Source organism: Struthio camelus, chromosome Z (genome assembly GCF_040807025.1).
Source record: "Struthio camelus isolate bStrCam1 chromosome Z, bStrCam1.hap1, whole genome shotgun sequence".
Classification (NCBI taxonomy): Eukaryota; Metazoa; Chordata; class Aves; order Struthioniformes; family Struthionidae; genus Struthio; species Struthio camelus.
The window spans coordinates 42,886,120-42,911,947 of NC_090982.1; the positions used below are offsets into that span (position 1 = coordinate 42,886,120).

At 40.8% G+C, this 25,828-nt stretch overlaps 1 protein-coding gene across 1 annotated transcript in view; it reads left to right on the forward strand.

Annotated features, from left to right (window-relative positions):
* Positions 1–25,828, forward strand: part of LOC104150539 (semaphorin-6A) — a 377,711-nt gene that overhangs the window by 66,276 nt on the left and 285,607 nt on the right. Inside the window, exon 3 of the mRNA XM_068927183.1 lies at positions 8,837–8,953. The gene's annotated coding sequence lies outside the window, so the exon portion shown is untranslated. The remainder of the gene's footprint in view (positions 1–8,836; positions 8,954–25,828) is intronic.

A 25,828-nucleotide genomic window follows, 5' to 3' on the forward strand; every position in this document is an offset into this window, starting at 1 on the left:
TGGTCTGTCAGTGTGACATTGATCCTAGGCAAAATAATGGAATGGCTGAGATGGGATGCAATTAATAAAGAATTACATACATAATTAATTCCAGTGAACGAGGGCTGTGGAAATTGTGTCTTTCAAACAAACTTGACACTTCTTTTGTTGTATTCAGTTGGTTAAAGGCAGCAATGTTAGAATATACTTGCATTTTGTGTAAAATAAGTTTTTGATCTTGACCTTACATTATCCTAATTTTTCATTAGCAGTGTAAAAGAAAATATTATCACTGATCTGATCCCTAGAAAAAGGGGTGGGGGGAGAGTGTTGCAAATGAGGAGTGACTTGTATGGAATGATCTGGATTGTCTGTTTTCAGTTCAGAGTAGGCTATTTGCTTCCGTGTGAGCAAGCGTAAGATCATCTAAGCAGAAAGTCTGTAGATCTTTCAAGATAAAAGCTTGTGTTGGCATCCTGGAAAAGATTGGGACTGTGGTAAATAAACTGTTAATCTTGCACTCCTAATAGGTGGCACAGAGGGCTGGCACAATTTCAGAATGTACAAACAGTGCGATTTGTGTATACAAGGCACATTATCTCGCTGCTGGCTGTGCTATTTCTTTCTATATAAGCCATCTATTTCTAGAACAGTAGAGAATTCCTTGATTTCCCTATTCAAGAAAGATGGGCGAAAAAATCCATGTGGATTCTGAGAGAGGAAAATGACTGAAGGATCAGATGGTATATCTTGTAATGGAAGGCTGCTAGAGCTCAAACTGATAGTTAAAAGGAAATGGCTCGTTCAGGAGCTAGATGTATCAGTGTGGGAAATGGAGCTTGCGAACAGGCTTTTTAATAAAGCATACAAGGAGGCAATAGCGCTCACTAGCTGGAGGCTAAAGCAAAGGAGCATCAACCCCAATGGGGAATGCATGTTCTCAATAGCGACTCCAAATGGAGCTTTCTTATACCAGAGCTGAATTTTCAGAATCGGCAGAAAATAGAAATGGAGATTATCTGCTTTCCTGAAGGGTATCTTCTGGTTCAAGGAGGCAGAGTTGTGTTATATAGCAAAGGAGGCCAGAAAAGACGGTCGTGGTGATCCTATTTAGCTTTCTTATCTACATATTTGTTAAGAGCATGGAGCTTTAACGCTGTTGTACAATGTAGAAATACCATCTCTACACATACACCTTCTGTTATGACTGAAGGAAAAGAGCTTTGGAACAAGGTAGGTGCAGGTATTAGAAGGTCGGAAGCTGTGCATGTGTCGTTAAAGCTCTACATGGTCTCCTACCCTCAAACTGAATATTATCCCCCCCATATGCTTTTCATTTTCTAGCCAAGAACACTCAATTTGCTTTACACTAGACTGATATTCTATATACTACACTGAGAGCTATGTAACTTACAGAAATGCAGATTTTAGCCTGTGCTGCTAACTATAACCCTCTGTATACTGGCTTCCATAATGCTCCTCTTATGATTGTCCAGTCACTAACTCAGTGCCTTAAATTGGCTGATAAAATACAAAATTTCTTCTGGTAGCTGTTTATGTGCCAGGGAAGTTGTTGAATCACTTGCTATGTGACCCAAAGTTACGGTTGGCTAGTTGGGTTGCTTTATACCTACCAGAGTTTGTGCGAAGTGACTTCATGGCGTGCGGAAGTGTGGTCCTCAAAGTGTTAGTGAGCACCGTTGGCTCCCTTCTGTAGTACCAGTGAGGTGTTTCCAAAGTGGAAGAAAGGTTTCAAGTTCCCCAGGTTTTGTGGTGGCGGAGGAGTGCCTGGAGGATCTCCTTGTCAGCCTGTGTCTGTCCTTCAGCAAGAGGGAAGTGGAGGAAAGGCCTGATACTGAGCAAGTTCTTCAAAGCACTTTTGGAGGGGGGAGGACTCCGTTAGGCCATGATGAGCTAGGCAGCGCTCTGGCAGAGCCTGTGGTTTGTTAGTACTGTTAATAGCCCTGGAAAAGGCAGATGTAAGCAAGCTTAGATGGCGTGTGTCATTTCTTTGAGGACTTTCTCCATGCTAGAATGCCTCTGGTGATGTGTTTCAAGCGAAATGCCCTGATTCCCCCCACGCTGTGACTGCTGCCTTGCATGCTAGCAAGAGCAGCACGGAGAGTGTGTGGGAGCGCCTCGTATTTGCAGTCGGACCTTTGCAAGGAGGCTGGAATAGCCACGCTGCAGAGAAGCCTTGGCTGGCATGTCTTGAATTTGCAAGCAGATGTTCCTTGGAGCTAGTGGTATCCCCAGTCCCTCCTGCTACCCTCTTGCATGCCCTTCTGCAGCACATGTAAGGCATGTAGTTTTTTATTCACTGCATAGTGTTGCTGGTATGTATATCAACAGCCTCTAGACTATTGCTCTGGAGAGTGGCATTTTAAGCTAAGGGATTCTTGACATGCTTCCAGCCTTATGCTTATTGGTGCCTCTTGCCAGTCTCATTCAGTTGGCCAGAGTGATCTTTAACCAAGCCAGGTTGGCCCTTTTAATTTAGGAGAGTTTGAGGTACTTCTGCCTTTGTTCAAAGTAGCCTAGGCAGCCCTTGAACTTTCTTCATAAGGAGCTTGATGCGCAGCCTGTGGCTGAATGAAGGGAAGGAAGAAATATCTCCTCCTCTGCAGAGTGGAGGAGGTGGAAGGTACCCGTGTATTCAGCCACCCCTTCATGGGGACTGTCATGCCCAAACTGATTGCCAGTATCAAGCAAGTGGGAGAGCCCTCTCTTGGCCTGTCTAGATTGAAAACTGTGGTCCCTGCCAGTGGGTTGCCACTACTTGTTGCCCACTTAGTTGGTGGGAAGGCGTGCATTCATTCCTAGTTTCTGAAGCTTCAGACTTGTTGCATACATAGCCCGTCTCCGATAGCCATGTAAGATCTGGGAGGCCCTGGAGCATGAGAAAGGGCATCTCTTCTGAGTGTGGCTGTTGCCGCCGCTTCAGTGAACGCTGGTACGTTTCATGTGAGGGCCTGGTGTGGTGCTCCAGAGGAGACACCCCTACAGTCTGTGGCATACATGCTAGCTGGGGTTGATTGAAGTAGTCAACTGTTATCAGGGCTGTGGAGGAATGCTCGGCTTTGCACTGTCACAGAGAAATGCGCTTATCACTTAAAAACGGAGCTGGTTCCTTGGGATTCATCCTCACTCTAATGATTCACTCAACTGAGTACACTGAAAATTAGATTTCAGTCTGATAAAGTCTGAACCTGTGCTGTCTGCATGGGAGATTACAGGGAGGCAGCAAAGGCAGTCCAGTGGCTGTGGCAGGAGAGTGAGAAGATGCGGATCGGGATCAGCACAGAAGGCTGCCAATATTTAGTGAAGCTCGGCTAGCAAAAAGGTTGGAGAGCCTTGTCAAAACTGTATCTTGCATTTGGGTTGGTGAAGTTGCTTGTCATCCTACTGCTTGAGAGATTTATTAGGTTAAGTTAGCTTTGCCTGTGCCTTGTATGAAACCTGAACTCTACTGAACTCAGGTTTCCAAGTCTGAACAAGTTCCTGCTATTTGAATAGCTGATAATTCATGTTCAGTTTTATAGTTGGTTTGAAGTGAGGCAGAACTGCCAGAGAAATTATTATAACTGAAAAGAAATGTAAATACAGACCAGCAACATTCACAAGGCCAACACACACGTTCATTTAGCAGGTATGGATTGTCAAAATCTGTTCAGTACTGCTGCGCCTTCACTCACATCACCTCTGCAGTTAAGGTTGTCTCCTTCCATTGTCATCGTGTCCTCTGTTAGTTTTCTCTTGTGTACTGGGTGTTCACCTTTGCCGTGCTGTCCTGAAATGCCTGTCAGCCTTCGGAAGAGGTTATTTTGTTTTAAAGGTGGTATTTCCTTTTATCATCCACTTTTGGCTGTCCTTTCTCAAAACAGAATCTGTCTTGTCTGTAGTTCTAGGTCTTATTTTATTTATGTATATAGGGCTGGAGCTTGTCCATAACATCAGTACAGTATCATATCTCATACTTTCAGATGCCGTTATCCATTGCATTCAAATTTTGGGGCCACCAAGAACATTCTCGCTTGAAATCTATAAATCATTAAACTGTTACAGGTCTTACAAAGCCCTAAACAATTAAGTGGTAGTCAACTGTATTCCTTCCAGGACCGACATTTTTCATGATTGATGTTGTGGCGCTGTGTTCTCCAGACTAGAAGGCAGGATGCGTGACTTTCCCTTAAGAGTTTGCAAGCCAGATGGAGCTGCTGTTGGGAAGATGAGATCATTACCCAGTCCAGAGACCAATATTTGTTCCCGTCTTGTCCAGGAGACTTAAGGCTGTCGCAGGAATTAAGCAGACTTCTGCAAGACATAATAACACGGTAACCATATGACTCTAGCCCAATTTAAGATAACAGTAATTTTAAACGTTTCTAACGTATTCCCTGCCGACTTGGGAATTGGCGGGAAAGGGAGGTGTTGTGTATAATGACTAAGTGTATCGGAGTCTCCTGGACCTGTGCTAGTGCTGTGAGAAAGAGGTTATGGGGTATGTAGTGTTGACAGGCCAAAGGCAGTCATTTCCCACGTCGTACTCAAGAGTATTTTCATAATTTTAAAACTCATTTTGGACCCAAAGCCTGTTAAAAACAGTAAAAAGGCTCTCTGGTTGCCTGTAGCAAATCTCGGAGGGAACAATTTGCTTAACTGACCCAGAATGTTCCCTGTATTAGTAGTAGTGTTAATAGTAATAAAAATATTATCTTGTGACCCTCAGTTCATATCCTCTCCAAATTTTAAGTCTTACAACTACTATTATACTCTAGTGAACCGATGTTATCTGTTCTTACGTAGACTGAATACTGGGCACCTGATCTTTCTTCAAATTTTTGAATTTTTTTTTTAAGTAACCTACCACTTGGTGCTCTGATTTTTTTTTTTTTTTTTTTTGTTAAGGCAACCAACATAGATGCCACTGAGTTTCATTTTTGCTATGAAGGTCATTTGGAAATTAGATTATAGTGCCACAGTTCTATGCCTGTAAGTACATTTTAGAATGAACCAAAAGATGAGTTGTTAACTTCATTTCTTGTGGGCTCTGACAAGCATTTTATAATGCTTTGTCATACTGGTTAAATGCCATCTATTTAAAAATATTCATATATTTATTTTCTTAGACTTGCAAGTACAGCATTTTATGTTAATATATTTCTTGAATAATGAGCTTTCAATAATGTATTTTCCAAGTTGGTACCTTTCAAGATACTGAATTAAAGGGCAGTCTTTATGTGAACGTGAATCTTGCTCTGAATGAACTTTCTTTTTTTTGTATAAATGGAAAGATAGGCAATGTGATTTCTTTTAAGAAGTAGTTCAGGTTTTTTGAATTACTTTGCTGCAAAAGTTATTCTAAAGAAAATGAATGCTTTGCAAAACACTTAAATGAAACATTTATGGGATCACTTTAAATATCTTGAGGTAATAATCCTGCAGAAATCTGATATAACCTCATCTTTATGAGTGTAAGCTAACAAGAGGGAGAAAACAAAAAATATTAGCACGTGGTCTTGCTTTGCTTGAGGGACTTGTGAGCTGATTGTATAGCATCACTAGGCATGCCCGAAATTAATTCATAAAACACTCGTCAGAATTCATGAACTAACATTAACACAACTTTTAAGTATTAGCTGATGAGACCAGAGGATTCTTATTTAATGATGCTTAACATATTCAAGATTGTAACTAATTAGAGTTAAAATAAGCAGTGTAGTGGCTCTACACATCACTGCTCTGGTAGCTCTAATACTGATCTTTTGACATACAGAGGCTTGACTCTGAATTCCTCAGCTGTCAGAAAGGGCAAGAAAGCATTCAAGACTATCCAGAGTACCATTATCTCATCTGTGATGATTATGTGAACTGAGTTAGAAGCAAGATGAAGCAAATCCAGCTTCTCTCCTATTGTAGCATAGAAGTGCCAGAGAAAAAAGTACTAGTTGTCATAAAGAAAGTCATGAGCAGCGTCTCTCTCATGGCTTCTGAGGTGCTTGCACATTAGCCTAAAAGTTTGGAAACATTGTTGGTTAAGCATTTAGATGCAGAAGTGCTTTGGATAGTCTTAAAAACTGAATATCTTGTGCAGCATCTAGGAAAACGGATACGCAGACCAAACGAATTGTTGGGCTTTGTAAACTGGAGAAAGGGGCTAAGTGAAGGGGTATCATGGTACAGGTTAAATGGCAGTCCTTCCACAATTTCTATTTTGATAGTAATGAATGGGTCTTTGAAAAGATAAAAGGTGTCGGGTGTGTTATTATGAAACCTACAGTGGGTTTCATGTAGTGCAGTCAAATCCTCGTGTAACCTGAAACTCCCTTGGTTCTGAAAGCTGCTGATAGATTAGATCTGTAATTAGACAAACCCCAACTTAATTTGCTATTGAGAGCAAACATATAATTTTAAGGAAAGCAGTAAATATTTCATCTGTTTCAAGTTTATGGTGTAACGACTTCCTGGTATGTCACTGCATATTGCACATCTGTAATATAAAATGGGAAATTAAATGTATGCTCCATTTATAGTAGGTGGTATTTTTGAATGGCAGAAACTTGCTGGTTAGCCAAAATGAGGAAAAATTGAAGATTGAATTAAATACGTGATGGAGAAACTGTGATTGTAGTTTTTCCAAGGGAAGATAAGAGGAGGTGTTACTCTGAATGTAATTGCAACATTCAAAATAAATTCCTAAAAGTCACTTAATTCATTCAAAATACAGAAGTGAAATTTAGCCCTTTTGTGCCAATGCACCGATATAGTCAAATATTACCAAATTCAGTTTATCACAAAAATGTTTTTTTAGTACCTGAAAAGCCAAGCTTCTCTTAAGCTTGCTGCAACCAGATAGACCATACAGTATATATGGATGCAGTAGGTGGGGAGAAAAATTGGTTTGGGGATGGCTTTTACTCTCTTTGGATTTGTATTGCCATCTGTTGGGAATGAGATCAAATCCGTTTGGCTCTGTAAACATCTAGTTGATATTAGTTCACGTTGGAAGCTGAATTTACAGGAAGTACCAAAACTGCTAAATATAGGAGTGGAGAAACTGAGGCTTCAACAGAAGCAGAAAGTTGATCCTGCTTCCTGGTCTTACCAGCAAGCCCTGCAGCAGCAATTTAGTTTTAGCAGTTGAGTTGTAGAAATCATACAGAGCAGCAAATACTGTCTTGTCGGGCAGTGCTGTGCTCTTCCTTTGGCTGGCCCTGGGGTGCTACTTCTGCAAACAAGGGGCTGCCACTGAGTTCCTGAGGGCAGGTAACCAGGAAACGTGGCCAGCCAGCTCCTGAGTTACCTGCTGGGGATGATGGAGGGGAAGGCGGGAGCAGAAAGGGACTCTGGCTGCCGAGATTGATTTAGTTAAGTTCCTGCATCACTTTTGCGGAGCAGTGACAAGTAATTGAGGGAGCTGATCAGCAAACCAGTTCTTGAGGCTCCTCTGAGAACTGCTTGCTAACTTGAACTCTGCTAGGTCAGATAGCTGGCTTCCGTACCTCCTAGAGAGCCGCCTGCGCTTCCCTGCTTTGCGACCTGTTTGTGCAAACGTAACTAGCGCTTTTGGGGTGCTCGAGCCTGGGACAGCTTGCTGGTGGACAAGGACTTTAGAGGGCAGTTGCTAGAGGAATCCTCTCTTCCATCTCTCAGGGCTGAAAATAAAATCTCGCCTTTATTCTCTTCATCTGATACCTGAAGTCTCCCTTTCCTCCGAGTTTTAAACAATATAAGAATCGGATCCAACAAAGCATGGACTACTCTTTAAAGACTGAGAATGTGTTTGATACCTCCTAGGGATTTTCTGAGGCCTAGTCTCTTGTTTCTGACATTAGAAACTGTGCGACGTGGGTAATGAAGATAATGAGTTCTGCGTTGCTTCCCCTTGGGTATGAGTTCTGCGTTGCTTCCCCTTGGGTATGAGTTAACGGTGTATAGTGTGGCCGTGCCGCACAGCTACAGCGGAGCTGCAAGGAGATAAATCAGCTGCAGGACTCCAGACAAGGACAAATCACGTACCATGCAGCAAGAGCCAATTGTGGTAAAACCACACATGCTTATGCTAACTGACATGTTGATGAATCCAGGTTACCTCTAGCAGCCCTGAATAGAGTCATGGTCGGTGTCATCTTAGTCAGCTTGGCTCTCGACAGCTCTGATCTGATGTGATTTGGTTCTGCAGCAGGTGGAACCCATAGGGGAAGGAGCCTGCTCTGGCTCAAGAGCAAGTCTTTTGGGCTTTGTAGGATCCCGAGGTCCCACCTGGGCAGTATGCTGTAAAATGTCAGGAAAAGGATGCATAAAAGCCGAGGAAAACATAAAAGTAGTCTACCTGTGAAAAAGGGAACAGAAGAGGGGTCTTGCAGTCTTCCATGAGGGAAGTTCCATTTCTGTGGGACAAATCTGCCTTTGCACTTAATTTACATTGTTTCCAAGCTAATGAGGGTTTGAAAAGTCGCTAGTAGAAAAGGATGAAATTCTTCATTAATATTTTAATATGCACATTAGATCTAAAACACTGAGAAGAAAACTTGCTAATTAATTTTGTTCAGCAGAAGTGAACTCAGTATTTCGGTTACTTACCCAAGTGTAAACCGGCATGGGGGTTGATCGAATGCTCTTTATGATGTACGTAATTTAATATTAATCTTATATAATTTCCTGACAGTTTTTTTCTATGAGAAAATAATAACCTTTCATGTGGATATCCTAGTGTAACCATCAAAGAGTAGGGGAAGGACATGAATTAAACTTAATGCTTACACAGCCAATACTGTATACTTGTAGCTGGAAAATGATCACTTTTGGTTTAGTCAAACTGTGAACCAACCTCTATGTAAATATTCTGTTTCCCCAGATGCTACAGCAAGCAAGCTAGATTTTTCTTATGGACTGATGACAGACATCACTGCAGCTATGACAAATTGGGGAAACCTACCTGGTGCGTTTAATTAACATCCAAGCTGGAATTAAGGTGAGAAAGCGTTACAGCAACTTGAAATGTTATATTTCTTTAAAAAACAAAACAAAAAAACCCACCTTTACAGTAAGTTTGGGAGGCCTGTGTGGCCTATTTCTGCTATGATCTCTTCCTAGTAGAAAGCTTGCTATGGCTTTTTAGAAAGTTAAGATCCCCTGCTTTAGGAGGGAGCCTGAGGCCCTTTCTCTTATTTTGTTTAGGTCTTAGGCAAATGTCTGTAATCTGTAATGTAGGGAGCAACTGAGAAGATGAAAATCAAGGGAGGACTTCAGGGTTTGGCCTGTTTGGTGAGAAACTTAGCAGGACACTGAGGATGACATTCGCGTGAGAACATTGTGTGAAATACTGGTTGCACTAGGTAATACATGACAGCACAAAGCAATTTGTGAAATATTTTCTGATGTTGGGTAACTTTTTGTTGGCATAACGAAATTGTTTCTTTTGTGGAAAGTGCATTCACAAAATTTGAACTGAAATGTTTTTCACAAGGACTTTTAAAAAAAACCTAGATCCTTTCTTTTTTTCCCCCACCTTTAACTGCATGGCTCTTTGGATTAAAACTTTGACTGCTACTCAAAGCAGTAGCTTTGGAGCCTCAAGGCCTTTTATTGATTTCACTAAAATGAAATGTTTTAAGTTTCAGATCAAATCAAGTATTGTGTTTGAACCTCTGCCCCCCAAATACTATTTTGCTTTCTGCAAAGACTGTTTTTTATTATTATAATAGAACCTGACTTCTCAGTGAACCAAAAACTATCATTTACTCAGCTCTCTTAGTATCTTCTTCCTTTCATTTCTATGATGATAGCTTCCTCTTTCTTGCTGGATACAAACCAAAATTTTGGTTATGCTTTCACATTTTGGAGCTGAATTTTAGTTAAATCTGATTCTTGCCAAACTGAAAACTTCTAGTGACTTCAGTGGACTCTGTACCCTTTGGGGATTAGCAGCTCAAGACGCAGCAGTTCTTGGTTCAAATTTCCTGACAAATAACCAGGAATCATTGTAATCAGTTCTACATCTGGGCACTACTAGATGCAGTAGCAAATTAAAAGATATATAGCAGTCTACATTAAAAACAAAGCAAATCAGATTTGCCTGTAAAAGTTAGTCACCAGACTTGCCCTTATTCGTAGTGGTAGCGGATGTTTACTTCCTGCATATATTTTAGAAAATCGTGGTCGGAATTAATAGTATATTTCTGTACTGGTATTTTTAGTGTTGCCACTTTGTTTATGTGCTCTGTTCTCTCACTTCTCATCTCTGTTACTTTTTCAGGTATTAGTGGTCTTTGGCAGAGGTTTTGCCCCTTTCAGCCTTTGGAAAATGTCAATATGTTTGGGTTCTCCCATAATCTCATATAAAAGAGAGCCTAACAGTAGGGAGTTCAGAAACTCCGTGTAGGGCAGGCACTTGCGTGTTGCAGTTTGTTGCAGAGTTGAGTAACATCAGTGAAGGTACCAGCTGGGAGATAGCTGCGCAGCAGCTTCTGGTGGGGCATAATCTTGCGCTCTTACTGGTGCCGAAAGTGCTGCCGTACTCTGCTGTGTTCAGTGCACATGAAGCAGGATGGCAGCAGTAGCACGAAATTGAGACAAGCTGATAAACAGTGCTATTTCACCAAATTACTGGCGAAGGCTGCTTGTTGCTTAAGGGCTTGGTTTGCAAGGTGGTAAGCATTTTGGCCAGCATCTGGCAAAATACTTAAACCTTTTCTGTCATTATTAGGTCAGTAGTAAACATTGAGACTTCATTCAAGACTATGACTTTAGTTGAGTGTGCACTTTCATGTTTTGTGATCACACTGAGCTCTAAGTGAGTGCAGGAGGAGCAAACACTGTTTTATCATTTCAGTAATAGTTGTAGAGTGTTAATTTAAAACATGTAATCCAAAGTTTCAGGTAGTCTGGCATGTTCTGAAGCAACCTCTACGCACCTTTAGTTAAATATGTTATAAAATCCTGCTTAAAGCAAAAGCACACTTAGGACAAAATACTGGAACTACTTGGAATGATTTCATTATAGAGAATCACCTGTGAAGTTGCTGTATTGCCTAAAGCATCGTCAAATCGTACATGACAGTCAGTCATTTCAAAGCACGATAAACCTCATCTACTGAGGGAAGCAAAGTTATCTACAGAGAAGGCTAGCCTTTGTGGTTTAGTGCCTTTCTTCATTTTTTTCAGACGTGACTTTAAAGCTAAAATATGCAAAATATTATATGTTTCTGTCCCATCATGAAATATGAAAGCATCGTTTGCTAAATGCTAATGATATTTGGTGCATCCATATTTTGACTTTTTTAAAGCATGCTTACTGTGAAAATTCCATACATGTTCTATGGATTGTAGATGGTAGAGCATAAAAGAGTAAAGGCATTTTTGTTTTCTCTAGTTTAAGGAAAGAATATTATTTAACATATTTGGGCAGTATGTGACCACTTGTCACTCCATTTAAGTGTGTGCATGCACCTAAGTTTATATCTCTGAATGACACGGAAATCTTTCCTGTAGTTAAATATGCCAAAGAAAAAAGTGTGCTATGTATCAGTTATTTAGATGAAAAAGAGAAGTTGATGTTAGGGAACTATGATAGAAAGTTAATGCCATCTGCTTACCCTTCAGATAGAAATTCATTTGGACAAAGCAGTCCAAGGAGGGTTTAATTCTTTGGTGCTAGCTTTTTTTTGTTAGAACTGCCTGCGTTGTTTAGAGATGCAATATTGCCATAATAACTACTGAAATCAGTTTTTCAATGTGTACGTATGCAGAATTTCAACTGAAATCGATGGGACGTTTTTGTGCTAAGGTCTTGAAGTATAAAGGCAGTTCACTGAAAATTAAGCTTTTCTCTATGAATGTTTTTGCTTTGATTATCCTTCCCTGTTTCAGTGGTCCCTGGAGGTGGTAGGGGGCATTCCACAGATGAGATGGCTATTATTATTCCAACAACGTAACCTTGCTATTTGGCACTGTAGCTTTTTTTTTTTTTTTTGGGGGGGGGGGCAGAAGAACAAAAAACCTTAAAAAACCTTAAAAAAAAAAAAAAAAGAATACAGTTCCCTCTGAAACTGAGAAGGATTTTCCTTAGAGCCTAAGGTTGTCCTCATACTGTTATCATCGATGTGTCCCCCCTATATTTGGACATAAGATATTTGCCTAAAGATTTACAGCTACCAGTATCCATTATAATGTCCCATTTTAGAGCCACAAATAGTCTTTGTGTAGTAGGTCAGCTGGCTCAACTTATTTTAAAGATCTCCATTGTTAAAAAAAACTACCTGAAATAACTAAAACAATGAAACTGCCTCTGTTTTTCTTTGCTAGTCATGTAGTAGTGACAGAAAATGCATGCAGTAGAAAACCAGTATTCTGATATCTACACTGTATCTATTATGTCCATGTTGTTTGCCTTCTAGCTACGCTTTATATGTGGACTTTCAGCTTTTCCAGAGGATTACTTCTCTCCTTCCTCCTGATTTTTCTTGGGCTTCTGGCACTCTTTACGTCTCCTTGATTCTTTCGTGTAGAATCCAGCAACAGAGAATGAATGAAGCCTTTTCTAGCTTTTCTGTTGAGGACTGGAGGTCTGTCTTTTGGCAAATCCCCATTTTTTTTTTCCCCTCCCACAAACAATGTTATATGGAGAATGGTTACAATCAATGTCCAGTAAAGCCATTCTGCTCCAATTACTATGTTCTGCAGTCATTTTCAAATACTTAAACCATGTGTAAATACATATGTTTGTATGTGTGTAGATATATATACATGCAGATATGTATGTCTGTGTGTCCTTTTAAGGAAAGGAACAGCAAACTGAAGTGCGAGGCTTTGGTTTTATACTTAATGTGATAATTACCTTAATGGGATTATTTGGCGAAGCGCTCACATGTGGCCCTCTAGGATGGGATTCAGTTGCCTAAACACAGGCATCTGGAGTCATTTGAGAAGCTCTGAATTATTCTGTCTGGCCTCCAGCCACTGCAGGTCTCCTAGCCTTGCCTCATACCTGCCAGCCTTGCAGAGATGTCTGAATACAGCCTCTGAAACGGCACTGGGAGAGCTGTGCTAGGCAGGCGAATTTAGCCCCTGAAGTCTGATCCCATCCCCAAAGGAACGTAGGCGAAACACCAGTGATTTCAGTAATGCAGGGTAAAGCTCAGAGCTGTTTATGAAGTTCGCGTTTATACATGTACTGAGGAGGTTTGTGCTGTTCAAATGGAAGGAAGGGCGTTTTGCTGCTTGGTATATTTACTCGGGTTGGTTTCAAAGAATCTCGTAACTCCTAATGCGGCGTAGAAAAGCTGTTTGTAAGAACACAGTGTCAGATGAGAGAAATACTTCATATAGCCCTCTGTAGGCAAATACTTACTCGCGTGTCGACTCTTGGCGTTAGCTGAAGCGCGTACAGCCTTGGCGTTGTGTTTGCGTTCCCTCGGGTGGCTGCCAGGCTTCCCTTTCAGCTTTTGGCCTTTCGGAGCCGCTGGAGGGTGACGATGCAGTGTAGCGAAAGGCAGGGACGATCAGGAAACCAGCTCCCGTGCTGGTACAGGCTCACGCCGTGGCCTACCAGAGTCCACCTGTGGGGCAGGGAGCTGAATGCCCGGCTCCCGTGGCGTGGATAGCAACTCAGAGGTCTCGTCCTTTATCTGGCACGGCGAGGGAGAGCAGGGCCCTATGTGAAAGCATGCGAGTCTTGGCTTCGCTCCACCACAGTGCTGGCAACGTACCTGGAGTTAGCAAGAGCGCTGCTGCACCATATGTCCTTCGCACATAACACAGAAGGAACCAGAAGGCAGAGTGTGACTGAATCTCCTCCTTGGGCAGTGCCTGACGCGCTACCCTCTATACAGAGCGTGCAGCAACGTCTCCCGTAGTCGGGACGCTGGTCCCCCGTGAGTTGCGCGAGATTCTGCCGATCAGCCCTAAAGCAGTTGGGCTTCATCCCTAACTCCTCTTCCTGTGGCTGCTTTTGTTTGGTTTCTGTGAATAAACCCAGTTTTTGCTTCCTTCAGTGCCTGCTTGCTTTGCTTCATTAAGCAGATAGAATAAAATAAGTAACTGCATCTACTTCTGTTTTACGCTACTTTGAGCAACAGCTCCTCGAGGACGCTGTGCCTCGCGCTGGGGTTGAGCAGGGTGCGGCTGAACACAGAGGGCTTTCGCCTGCTGCCTCTGCTCTGGTGCCTCGCAGCTCCTCAGCTGGAGTGGGAGATGTGGCCCAGAGTGTTTTCTAACTATGGCTTCTTGCGGAGCTGCATTTGCTGACACAGCTCACAAATTCCCCCTGAAAGAGAGGCCCTGTTTCTGCGTGAGACAATGAAACAGTATTTAATGTGACCACAGCTTGGATAAGCTTGGTCATAGCTTGAGGACCTAGCTGTAGACTGAAATAAATAGCCTGCGTTGCAGGTTTCCATGATCTGTTGGAGCGACATGTAGAAAAAGCAAACTGCTTTGATGAGAGCTCGTGAATAGGATATGCTTAGGCAGACTTAGCCTGTTTTTAGCAGTTTAAACATACTACTAGTGCTGCCAGGCTGTCATTAGAAGGCACTCACGGGGTTCAGGACAGAGCCAGTGGGAATAAATTGGCTTTCCGTCTCCTGAAGCTGCGAGCGTGGGGCTGTGTCAGCTTGTTTGGCAGCGTCTCGTTACCCGTTCAGGGCTGTACTCTGACCTCAGGTGCTGGGCAGCAGGAGAGCTCAAACCTAGAAAAATGTGTTTTGCTGTGAAAAGAAGGAAATAACTCAAAACCTCATGCACCAGTCAGTAAACTGGGCACTATAATAAAGCCTACGAGGGAGGAGAAAAGAGAGCCAGACTTTTGAGGCTTCCGATACCAGTTATATATATTATATGCAATTGTTATGGAATGGAGGTGTTAATTCAAAGAACATTATTAATAGACTTATGCTGAGGAAAGGCCAGTGCTATTCTCAGAAGTATTAATAGGGTTTTCTATTAATAAAAATGAGGAAGCGGTTTACAGTAATAGTACTTTCATAATAATAGCATGATGAAAGATAATAGTATCTGTTGTCGTAAGTGTCGTTTCACTCAGCGAGCTCAGTGAATGTAACAGTAGAAGACAGTGAAATTCCACAATTATAATGAGATGCCCCAGTATCAGCTGTCAACGGGCCAGGTTCTGCCTGGAAGCCGTATTGTTGCTGTTCAGTGTAGGGAAATTATAACCAAAGACACTGGAAGGAAACTCATGAACTCCCTTTTGGGACGGGTGCCAAGTTACTTTAAAAAGCTCTTATGCTGTGTCGAGGTGTCAGGGGAAAATGTTGGCCCACCCTTCCTTTCTGGGATGTGCTGTCACAAACATGCAGGTTTTCATCATGTTACTTCCTTCTGCCTTTTGTAGCTAAAAACTTGAAAAAGTTTTGCACAGACATCTTAAGTAATGTAGGGGCAGGCACCAAATGAGAATGGAGGTGGAAGCATGTGAAGGCATCTGAAACAGGAGGAGGAATGGAAAAAGGAAGCCAGTGTTCACTGAAACACTCCAGTTTAAGGCTAATGTAAAAAGTGCCAGGTTCATAAAACTGCAAAGTGATATTAGCGTAAGCTCGGCCCAAGTTTGTCCTATAGTTTTGAAGGTCTGATATTTTAATGGTATGGCTATGAAAAACTGCAGCTCCCAAGTCACGCTTGCAGAAATTGGTGTGTGAACATATGCACTATCCAAAAAAAGTCCTTGCTTATGTACTTTAAATCAGTTTGCCGAATGGAATAAGCTGTAACAGCAAGAGATACAAGTGAATATAAGAACAGCTAATATAAGTAATGAAAGTTGCTTCTCTGCTAGGATTTTTTTTTCTAAAGATAGCTGTATCGGTATACAAGTATCAGCAAACAATTCTAAGAAAAGATTCTCTGGAGAAGAAGGGTTGGCACAGTTCCCTGTGTGGTTGTAGTAGGGATGCATAGTACCTATACTATTTTTTTTTTGGTACACCTCCCACCTAAGTGTTGACCAGAATAGACACTAGGCAAAAACCCTCTTCTCTGTATTGATATGATCCATGTGAAAAATACAAAGAAGGACAAGACAGACTTTACAGTGCTTGGAAGTATGTCATAAGATGAGAGAAAATAAAATTTTATAGCCTAGAAAAGGGAAAACCCAGGGGGCATATGATGATAGCTTATAAAATGTCTTCAAAGTAACAGTACAAATAAAAGAAGAAAATTTCCTTGGCCCAAAGAAGAAGAGCGAGCAATAGCTTAGGATTTAAGGAGGAGAAGTTTGGGCTCCAAGTATTCTAGCAATGCAACTGAGCAACAAAAAAGGCTGACGGGGAGGCTGAGGAACTAGAAATACTAAAGGAAAAGATAAGACTGTTGAGAACTGCTCATGGCATCATCGTGTAAAATCTAGTGTGACCAACTGGGTGTTTTCTGGCTCTGTTTCCTTTGAGGCATATTCTTCTACTTCCTCCGCAGCTACAGAAAAAGCTTGTCTGCTGTGGGACTGTTGCGATGGTATCTGGGTGGAAGCATGTAGGAGTCACTTTATCTATTTATGTTCAGGTTTTACGCATATAACATTAATAGAGGTGGTTGGGTAAAGCTCAGTGCTTCTTGCTGTGTGTCAAGCATTTAGCTGCAGGCTTGTCTACCTTAAAGGCGGGGAGGGGGAAGAGAAGTATTTCTGAAAAAACCTAAATCTCTGCTCTCTAAAACTAAGTTGTTAAAGTACAATGTGAAGGTGTCTGGTGTAGCAGGAAAGAGAAGAACATCCTGAATTACTTAAGTAGCTCCTGTATGTACATACTAAGTAGCTTCTTGTATGTACATATTTACATGAAGTATTGCAGTAGTGTTTTTGAGCCGTATTTCTTACTCACTAGATTGAATTCCACCAAAGCAGAATACAGTGACATGATTGTAGATAGGACGTGGCGCTACATCCAAAATCACCTCTTTGATTTTAAATTATGTCTTGGCAGAAAGCAAGTTATGGTGTGGTAAGATACTTTTCACCGCCTGAAATACAGGGGTATTTACCCTAGCCTGGGTATACCTAGCAGAGCCTGTCTGTTATTCCAAACTGGCAGATGTTCCCGGGATGTGAGCAATATGACAACACCAATAGGCTGAGTGTCCTAAAGCATTTTACCCGAAACAAATATATAGCTCGTGTGTATTCTCCAGGCAATGGCAGTTTCCAACAGTGGAAATTACAGTGGGGAAAAAGCCTGCCTCCCATTTCAAAATAACAAAGCCACACCTCCTCCAGACTTCTTCCAGCCTCCTTTTGAGGAGCAACCCGTATGCTAACATTAGTATAGTGGGTGGTTCTGTTCAAGTGAACAGTTTACTGCGTTGCCATTTTTTTCAACACAGTGAGTTATATTTGCATAATGCTTGACTAACTTACTATCAAAATATTAGCTTGATATGACTCCGTACTGTATAAGTGGCTTACTACTGTATCTGTCTAGCGCAGCAGTATAATGAAAGTACTGACGGCAAGTTCTATCTCATATTGGCATTGTGCTACGCTAATACAATGGGACAGAAATTTGCTAAGACACTGTAAGGTATTAAAATATGAATATTTAATATTAACATAGAGAATATGAATGTTAATCTTGTCCATTGTAGTTGCTACATGCTGCCTTGGGGCATTAGGAAATAGTGTATTTCTGATTAATCCAGGACCCATTCCACATAAGCACATGTGCATAGTCCTGATAAGGTGAAAAAGTATGTCTTTCCATGTAAACATACTAGGAGTCCAAACTATAGAGTTATTGATAGCTTTGAGACTTTGATACTAACTCATTGACTTTTCTAATTGTGTGAAGAATAAATCTCTCCTTATTGACTCCACTGGAATTTATTGGCAATTTCTAGAACACTTTAAAAGTCTGTAAATCTGCGTTGTTGGTTGTGGCCGTGTTTTTCCTTCATAGAGAGGCCAGCCTGTACTTTGTCCTTTAAAACAGCACAACCAAGCAATACTTTTTGGATGTCAGCCTCCTCGAAGTGTAGGGCTGTTCTAATCTGAGATTTTGGCGTGGGAATGGCTGTTGCTGGTGGGGAGAATTTCTTCAAGTGTTCTGGCAAGAAGGTCGCCCTGTGAAGCCTCTTAGCACTTCTGCAGGAACCGTGTGAAACTCCGATTAGCACCAAGGATCAGCAGACATCACTTTTCAGTGTGTTTTGCCTACCAAGTAGCCACAGTGAGGCAAATGGAAAGCAAAGCTGAATTTGTATCCCTACCAAATTTAATCTGTAAGGGGAGTTGCGAATGCTTTGCTGCTGCAAAACGGTAAGTTCTACAAAGTTGAAGTGATTCAAAAACATTTACCGCTTTCCAATCCTCCAGACCCGGTCATGGGCCAGTTCATCCCCCATTTAGAGCAGCGCAAGGACTCTTCCAGTAAGTGGGACTTGGAGAGGACGTGTGCGCTCAAGACTTTTCTCAGCTCTGTCCACGGACTTGCTCTTTGCTATGTTTTTAGTTAGACTGGCTTTCTAGCTGTCATGGTTTTCTGGCTGACAGAGGAGCAAAGATCTAGCCTGGGTACTATGTAGTATGAAGAACTAGCAAGAAGACTCTAAACGTCCAAGGGCAGAAACCCTTTCGGAATGTTTCATCCTTTCTAGGTAAGAGGGATATAACTTTATTTCATGGAGTCGCCTAATTTTTTCTCAAAGGCCTGAAAAAATTGGTAGAATATTTAATACCTTTCTGAATGTGCCTAGAAAATGGTACATGTTCGAAAAAGTTTCTGTAAAACTGTTTGCAGATTTGGGACTGAGATTAGCACTGACACCCACTGTAGCTGTGTATTAGCCACAGGATTAAAACTTCATCTCTTTTACATGTTTCCAAGGCAGCATTTCATGCAGAAACTCAGCACTTAGTGTTTTTCTCTGCAAACTAGCCAGCTGCTCTGAATTTCTAGTTATTTTGGTGAAGCAGCATACTGTGTCAGCTGAGATGTTTAAGATGAAGTTAGCCAAATAGTTTGGGGTGAGAAATTGTAGATGCCATATGGAAATTATATTTGTATTATCATAGAATGCATAGTTTTAATAATGAAATGCAGATATATCGTGAAACTGGTACATGTATAGATACACGAAACAGGATGCATATATACCAAGCTGTTTAATACAAAGTGATTTGTACATATGTATAATTAACATGAACACAAAAGGGCTCATGTGCAGTTAATATAAATACTAACTACAGAAGATGATGCGTATATGAAGCTCTTGTTTGTTTAGTACTGTGCCAGGCATAAATTATTTGAAATCTGATTGGCTTCTGAGTACCTCTGTGGGGAAAAACAGTTTAATAATAATAATGGTCTTTGACCGCCTTGAGAAAGTACTTGTCTCAAAGTAGTTCACAGTGAGAATTGAAGTGAAATCAGCAATGATAAGATCACCAGCTGGAATCTTCTGCTGCAATGGCAAAATTGAACATAACCAAGTTCAAAAGATGACCAGAGATGACTGAAAAAGGAGATTGTGAAGTTGGCAGCAGTAGCAACATTTTGATCAGCAGAGCATGCCGTGGCTTTGAAAGTTAAAAGGAGTAAATTAATAAAGAATATTTGATAAACAGCAAAAGGGAATTAATGTTGTCTTTTTTAAGAACAAGTAACATAGCTGTGACCTTATGTTGGTAAAAAGGATTGAACACTAGAGAGAGAGAGAGAAATTTAATTGACTTAGAGGCTAATTAGCACATGTATAAGCGAACCTGGAAGGTAACCTGGAAAGCTGGGAGACCAGTAGACATGATTGCAGAGAGGAGCCATCACTTGCAAAGTGTTAAAACTACTGATGCTATTTTACTGAGGTAACAAAGGCATTAAAAAAAAAATTAAGGATGTATATTGATATGTAATCTTGTATCTTTTTAAAGATTAGTAATTCAAAAACGTTTGATTTCTGTCTAACAGAGTTCATGAACATTTGTCCTTCATGGAAGACATGAGGCAGCAACAGCGTTGTAGGAAATCTGGGAAGGAAATCAGGCAGGTGGTTCTTCAGGGATGTGTCTCCTTTATTCACGAAGTTGCAAAGAGAAACTAGTGAGCGAACCTGTCAGCCTGAAGAGCCAGAAGTTGTATTTTGTTCATATGGAAATACTAATGGGGCCTGAGTCTAAGTCTTATCTTTGTAGACTCTCCTGAGGAAGAGAGGCATAAATTTAGGATGTATTATTAGATGCATCTATTGGAAAGAAGTGATGGTGGAGTCGAGGGAGGCGTATTCTCTCTCGGACTCAAAGGATGTGAGGATGAGATGGAGACACAAGGTGCTATGAACTATCACAGATGTTGGTTTAAAGGATTAGAAAACACACAAGAAATGCTTGGAGAGTCTGAATGCATAAAATTCCAAAATTGTGGGGAAGGGGGGAAAAGAAAGGAATGGGACTGAAGTTTTCTTAAGGCACTGATCAGAGCGCCTCTGCCTGTGGGTTGGGACATGAGAGTGACTAGAAACGATGGACCACTCGTCTTTTCTCTTACTTGTCAGGTTAACCTCCTCCTCCCCCCACCCCCAGGCTCTTACTGCCAAGTGATTTTTCAATGCATTTTAAAATTTGAAGACATGAAAGTCAGAGAACTTTGAAGTTCTCTGTCAAATTTGTGTTGAATTCATTAAAGAAAAAATAGGCTTTGAAACGCATTATTTCAAAATATAGTGTTTTGTTTTTTCTTTTCAGAATTCCCATTTTGTTTCACAAGTTGCCTATATATAATTTTAAATTTGCATAGAGAAAGATCAAGCAAAGTTAAGGATAGTGGTAATATAATCAAAATATTGTGGGGCAATCAAGTTATTACCTGTTAGCTGATTGACTGGGACTGTATGCTCACTTTTAACTTAGTCTAATTGGAAGGCGATGTAGTCTCAGTTACATTTCAGTGGAAAACATTTAAGCTAAATTGGATTTCACTGTGACTGAGAAAGGCTAAGAAGATATGCAAAGGCAAATACTGATAGGCTCAGCCAATGAAATGGGTATAACTCAGTCACGTGCCTAAGCCCAAATAAAATGTCTTGTATTCAGTAGCAGGACAGAAGCTTTTTTGATAAGTTGATTTAAAAAATATATATATTTTTTTGCACACTAACACTTACTACAAAATAGAGATGAATTTAGTACGCCTCTAGTTATTTCTAATGATTTCTGCTTACTGTACAATTGTATGAAGCCTCGGAAGAGATGAGCAATTTTTCAGGTATTTACTAGTGCAGTGGAGGTGCGCATAATTTTTTGGGATATTTTAAAATGAATGTTTTATTTAGAAAATTACATTCTTCAAAACTGTCTGTACAGGAGCAAGTCAAGTCTCAGATTTAATAACATGTAGCTTGTCTCATTAGAACAAAAATATTCTAGTAGTTGGGAGTGACTGTAGGTGATAAGATACTGTCTAAATCTTTTTCTTTTCTCCTTAACAAAACAAAACAAAAACCCTGTAGCCAGAAAAGAAGCAGCTTTCCCAGAAAGCTGCCTGCTGGTGTGGGACACTTGGCAAGTTTCTCACACCAGTAAATGGGTACCACTGCGAATTCAGTATCATTGCTGTAACAACCCCTCTAGCTCCACAGCCTCCTCTCCAGGGAGTCACTTAGTCGCTGCAGAGTCTTGCTCCCTTTTTTTTTTTTTTTTTTTCCCCCATTTCAAAACTATGAAAACTGTCCTACTCTCAGGTCCGTCTGGAGTAGCACTTCTAGCCTTCGGCTCTGTTTTAAGCTAGTCACCACGGCTTAAGTGTGGTATATATGTTGCTCTGGGACTAGCCAAACAGATAAGGACTCAGGGAGGGGGAAAAACAATTTCCTGCCTTTTAGTTCCCTCAGCGCCAACCAAATTCACAAGTAACCTAACCTCTAGTATAAAATTTCTAGAAATGTTACTTTTTCACATTAGGTGGCTAGCTATCATTCAGACCTCAGCAATCTCTTGATACCCAGCCTGTAGTTTTTTTCAGTATACTTGGTAATTATCCTGCAAAAATTGACCTGCACTCTGGGTGGCAATCTGTTTCCCCAACTTTAAGCAATAGTTAAAAATATCTGCAAAGGTCAACAGGTATTTTTGCTGTTTTTTCAATATACATCTTTAATAAATGTGTTTAATATGTCTTTTCACAGCATTTTTGGGGTAAGTGAAGAAAAGGCAGGCCTTGAAGTTAATATTCAGGCAGACTCTGAAATTAATATTTAAACAGAACGCCACACCTGTGGGGAGGAAATACATGGAAGTGATGGGCAATTGCAGCTGAGCTAAGCTGAGAGACGCGGCTCGGGCAAGCGGCCTAGTGCTTCTCTGAATGCTGGGCTAGCCCTGGATTTCCAGGCTCTTACCTACCCTCCAGCTCCGTTTTTTCCGTGATCCACTCTTATGCCGAGAGACAGAGCTGCTGGCACAAATGCAGCTCTTTTCTCATGGTAGTTCACCTGTTCTCTGTTTCAGTACTCATAGACTTTGTGAACAGATGATTCTTCATCAGATAAATATCCCTATATGGTTTTCTCTGAGTGTTTTTTTTTTTTTTTGCCTTGTTTTGGTCAGATGAGTTTGGCAAGCAGATATTCTTGCATGTGTGGCAGTTCCCACCTCCCTTCTGCCCCTTCCACTTCATTGGCACTTTTCCCATAATAATAGAGATATTGTGTTGCTGTTGGAGCAACAATCTAAAGGAAAAAAAATCCACGCTACTGGTGCTGATTTTGATTTGGGGTTGCTTGGTTTTGAGGTGTGCGTCTTTGTTCTCTGCTTCGTTCCTTTCAGTCTTTCACACTGACACAGCTTGCTGCAGATGTTGCCTCTAGGGCTCATTCCTTAATCGTTCCACACTTGAAGTTTTACCTTGTGCATCTACTGCTGTATGAAGCTTATTTTGGACTCGATGTTTTTATAGTTACGGTTGTTAGTGATATTTTCTTTAACTTTATAAGGCGTGTATTCAGCTGGTATGAATTAATATAACGCGTCTGACTTCCATGGATCTGTACAAGTTCCTACAACCACACATTTGGCCTAATGTTTCTTTGGCTTGGGACATGTTCCTCTGAGAATTCTTTAATTAACACCAAATTTTCATGAACCATTTCTCCTCCTCCTCCTGTTAATTGCTACTGCTGTGGTGCATGCAGGCAAGGAACATATCTGTGACTGGAGTCTTGTTCTGGATGACCTCAAACTTAAGTTTTGCTTTTTACACGGGACAAAGTATTGCAGGTGAAGAAAGATGCAGAGTCTTTTCAAACATGTCTCATTTATCATTGTAGCTTGTGTTGCCATATGGTTTTTATTTTTATTCTCACTTTCCAATAGTCTGATTATCCACCCCTAGTTAACCATTATAACGTTGTTAAATGAAGACAATAGAAATCATGGCGAATCTGGAAGCAATTAAGAGTAAAGGAGAAGAGAGTTGATCCATTTATTCTACCTTTTTGCATCTTTGTGCTTTAATGTTTCTAACATTTTGAAGTCTGTTGAAAAAGGCGTGTTAACCATTCTCTTTTTGACTATTGCACATGAGATGGCTTAACTAATAGCAACTCAATTCCTAAGTGTTTGTTTAGTGATTCAGTTCTGTAGTTAGCAGTTTGTTTTCTAAGATGAGTTCTTAACATATCAGGTGAGTAGTAATGTCAGTTCCATAGGCAAATCTGAACTCTCCTTCTGCCCATAAAGTATGTATCACCAAAGAGCTAGGGTGTTGCACATATGGAATGTCTGACCTGACCAACTTCTTGTTAAATTGCATGAGTGTTTGTTTTTTAATCATTTGCTGATCTGAGTTTATCCAATTCAGTCATCAAGTTTATTCTCTTCTTTTTAGTGGTTGCATATACTTATACTTGCGTATGAGTCGCTTGTTGCTAATAATGAGATGTGTGCAGTACAGAGATGGATGCTTTTAGAATTGTTCTTTAGAAGTGGATGATTCTCAGCTGTGTTATTTAAACTTACCCTAATCCTTGCAGTACTTATCTTTCGGTTTAGTGTTATTTCAAAAACCCGTCACTGCACGCTGAGAAAGAAAACCTTAAGAGGTAAACTGTTTTGATGTTGCAAGAGATTGATGCTATTCTAACATATAAAACTTGGAAAATCCTGATTAAGTGATCTGATGTGTTTAGAAATGACTTGAAGTTTATGTGGAAATAGAATTTTTTTAATGTGCAATTCAGTGTACTTTTGACCTTTTCTTGTTGATTTGGAGTGATACCATCGTTTGAACTGGTTTTACTGGGGGGATTGTATGGACCAGCATCTCTACTGCAGTTTAGCAAATGCTGCTTCTTGCAGAGCAGTAGTCCCTGTGTTACTAGGTTCTTAGGTACTTCCACTACAAGCTACTTCTGTCTTCAGGTAGGAAGAAAGCAACAGCGATTAGAGCTAGAAAAGACCCATTAGGTCATTCCCTTTTTTCCGTTTTGCCAGAGTGGGATTGTTCCCTACTGTAAGTAAGAGTGTTTTACCAGCTTGCTTTGCCTTATGGCAAAGCTGTCACCGTCTCTCTTGGTATCTCGCTCTGATAAAGGGTGGAGAGCAAGTATAAAAAGCCTGTGGACTTTGTGGAATTGGAGGACCAAATCACAGCTAAGGAGTAAGGTCTGCCATGTAAGAGAAGGCAGGTAACTGCCAGGTACTCCTAAAGAGGAAGCTCAGAGTAAGGTGTCAGTGAGACAAAGCATCTTGTACAATAGGTCAAAACCCTGCTTTTCTGTTTTATAGGCCCCTAGTGTTTTTTCAGTTGAAACCACTGTCACTGTAAAATGAAGGTTCAGGTTCGTGGAGACATTTAACGAGTTCATATCAGGTTTGTCAAACTGTCAGCAAGGGAAAAGGGAAGCGTTAAAAACCCCTCCGTGCTTGGTTTCAACCTTTTCAAAACAAAATGGTATCATCTCAATTGAAAAACAAGGCTTCTTTTCACAATTCATCTGTTTCAAGTAAAAATGAAATAAAGGCTTAAAAAAGAAAAGCTTAGGAACAAAATGGAGCTCTCGATTTAACCCAAAACACATTTTCAACTGTTGGTTGTGGAACTGGGTTCAAACAGGACGATTGACTGTTCACACAGCTCTGGTATAAAGACCAACTTCAGTAGGGGGTTGTATTGCAGAGCCAATGATGCAAGGTCTCTCTGCTTCCCTCCCCCCAGACACAGTTGATGTATTCCATAGCTTCAGTCTGCCTAAGCCGTGAGCCGTAGGGTTGCTTCTCGCTCACGTGAGGAAGCCTGCAGATGCTTCACTGTAGAGATTTACAGCCACCTTAAACGTCCTCTATTAAGTCCGTGCATGATGCTAACAAAACCACATAAAATGACTCTAAGCTTTAGTGAAAAAATAAATATCCAGCTCAAATATGTTCTTCGTGTTTATCCCACATTCTGTTTATTTCCTCTCGTCCCCCAAATCTGTTACTCTCTGAATGTACTGCTTTTTAAATATTTGTACGTGAGCATCGATCGCCTTCTCCCTAGGTAATCATTAGCCAAGCTAGCTATTTTAATTTTGTTAACCTCTCCTCCTACGTTAGGCCCTCTGCCTTGACCATGTTTTTTATTCTTCAGTGACTTCCTTCTTTGAGTTATTCTCAGAGACACCCCAACAGACTTTAAGTTCAGCTGTCCTTGTAAATATGAACTGATTGTCATGGCAGTGGACATCTCTCGTTGAACTTCAGACTTGAGAATAGAGATTAAAGACGAGTTGTGTTACTATTCTTTCCCCTGCTGAAAGTAGGGGGATGCTGCCAGTCTTTCCTGTGGCTCGTAAGCTAAACTTCTCCTCAGCTGATACTTTTAAGATTGATCCAGTAAGCTGTTGTGCTGAGGGCTCAAATGCT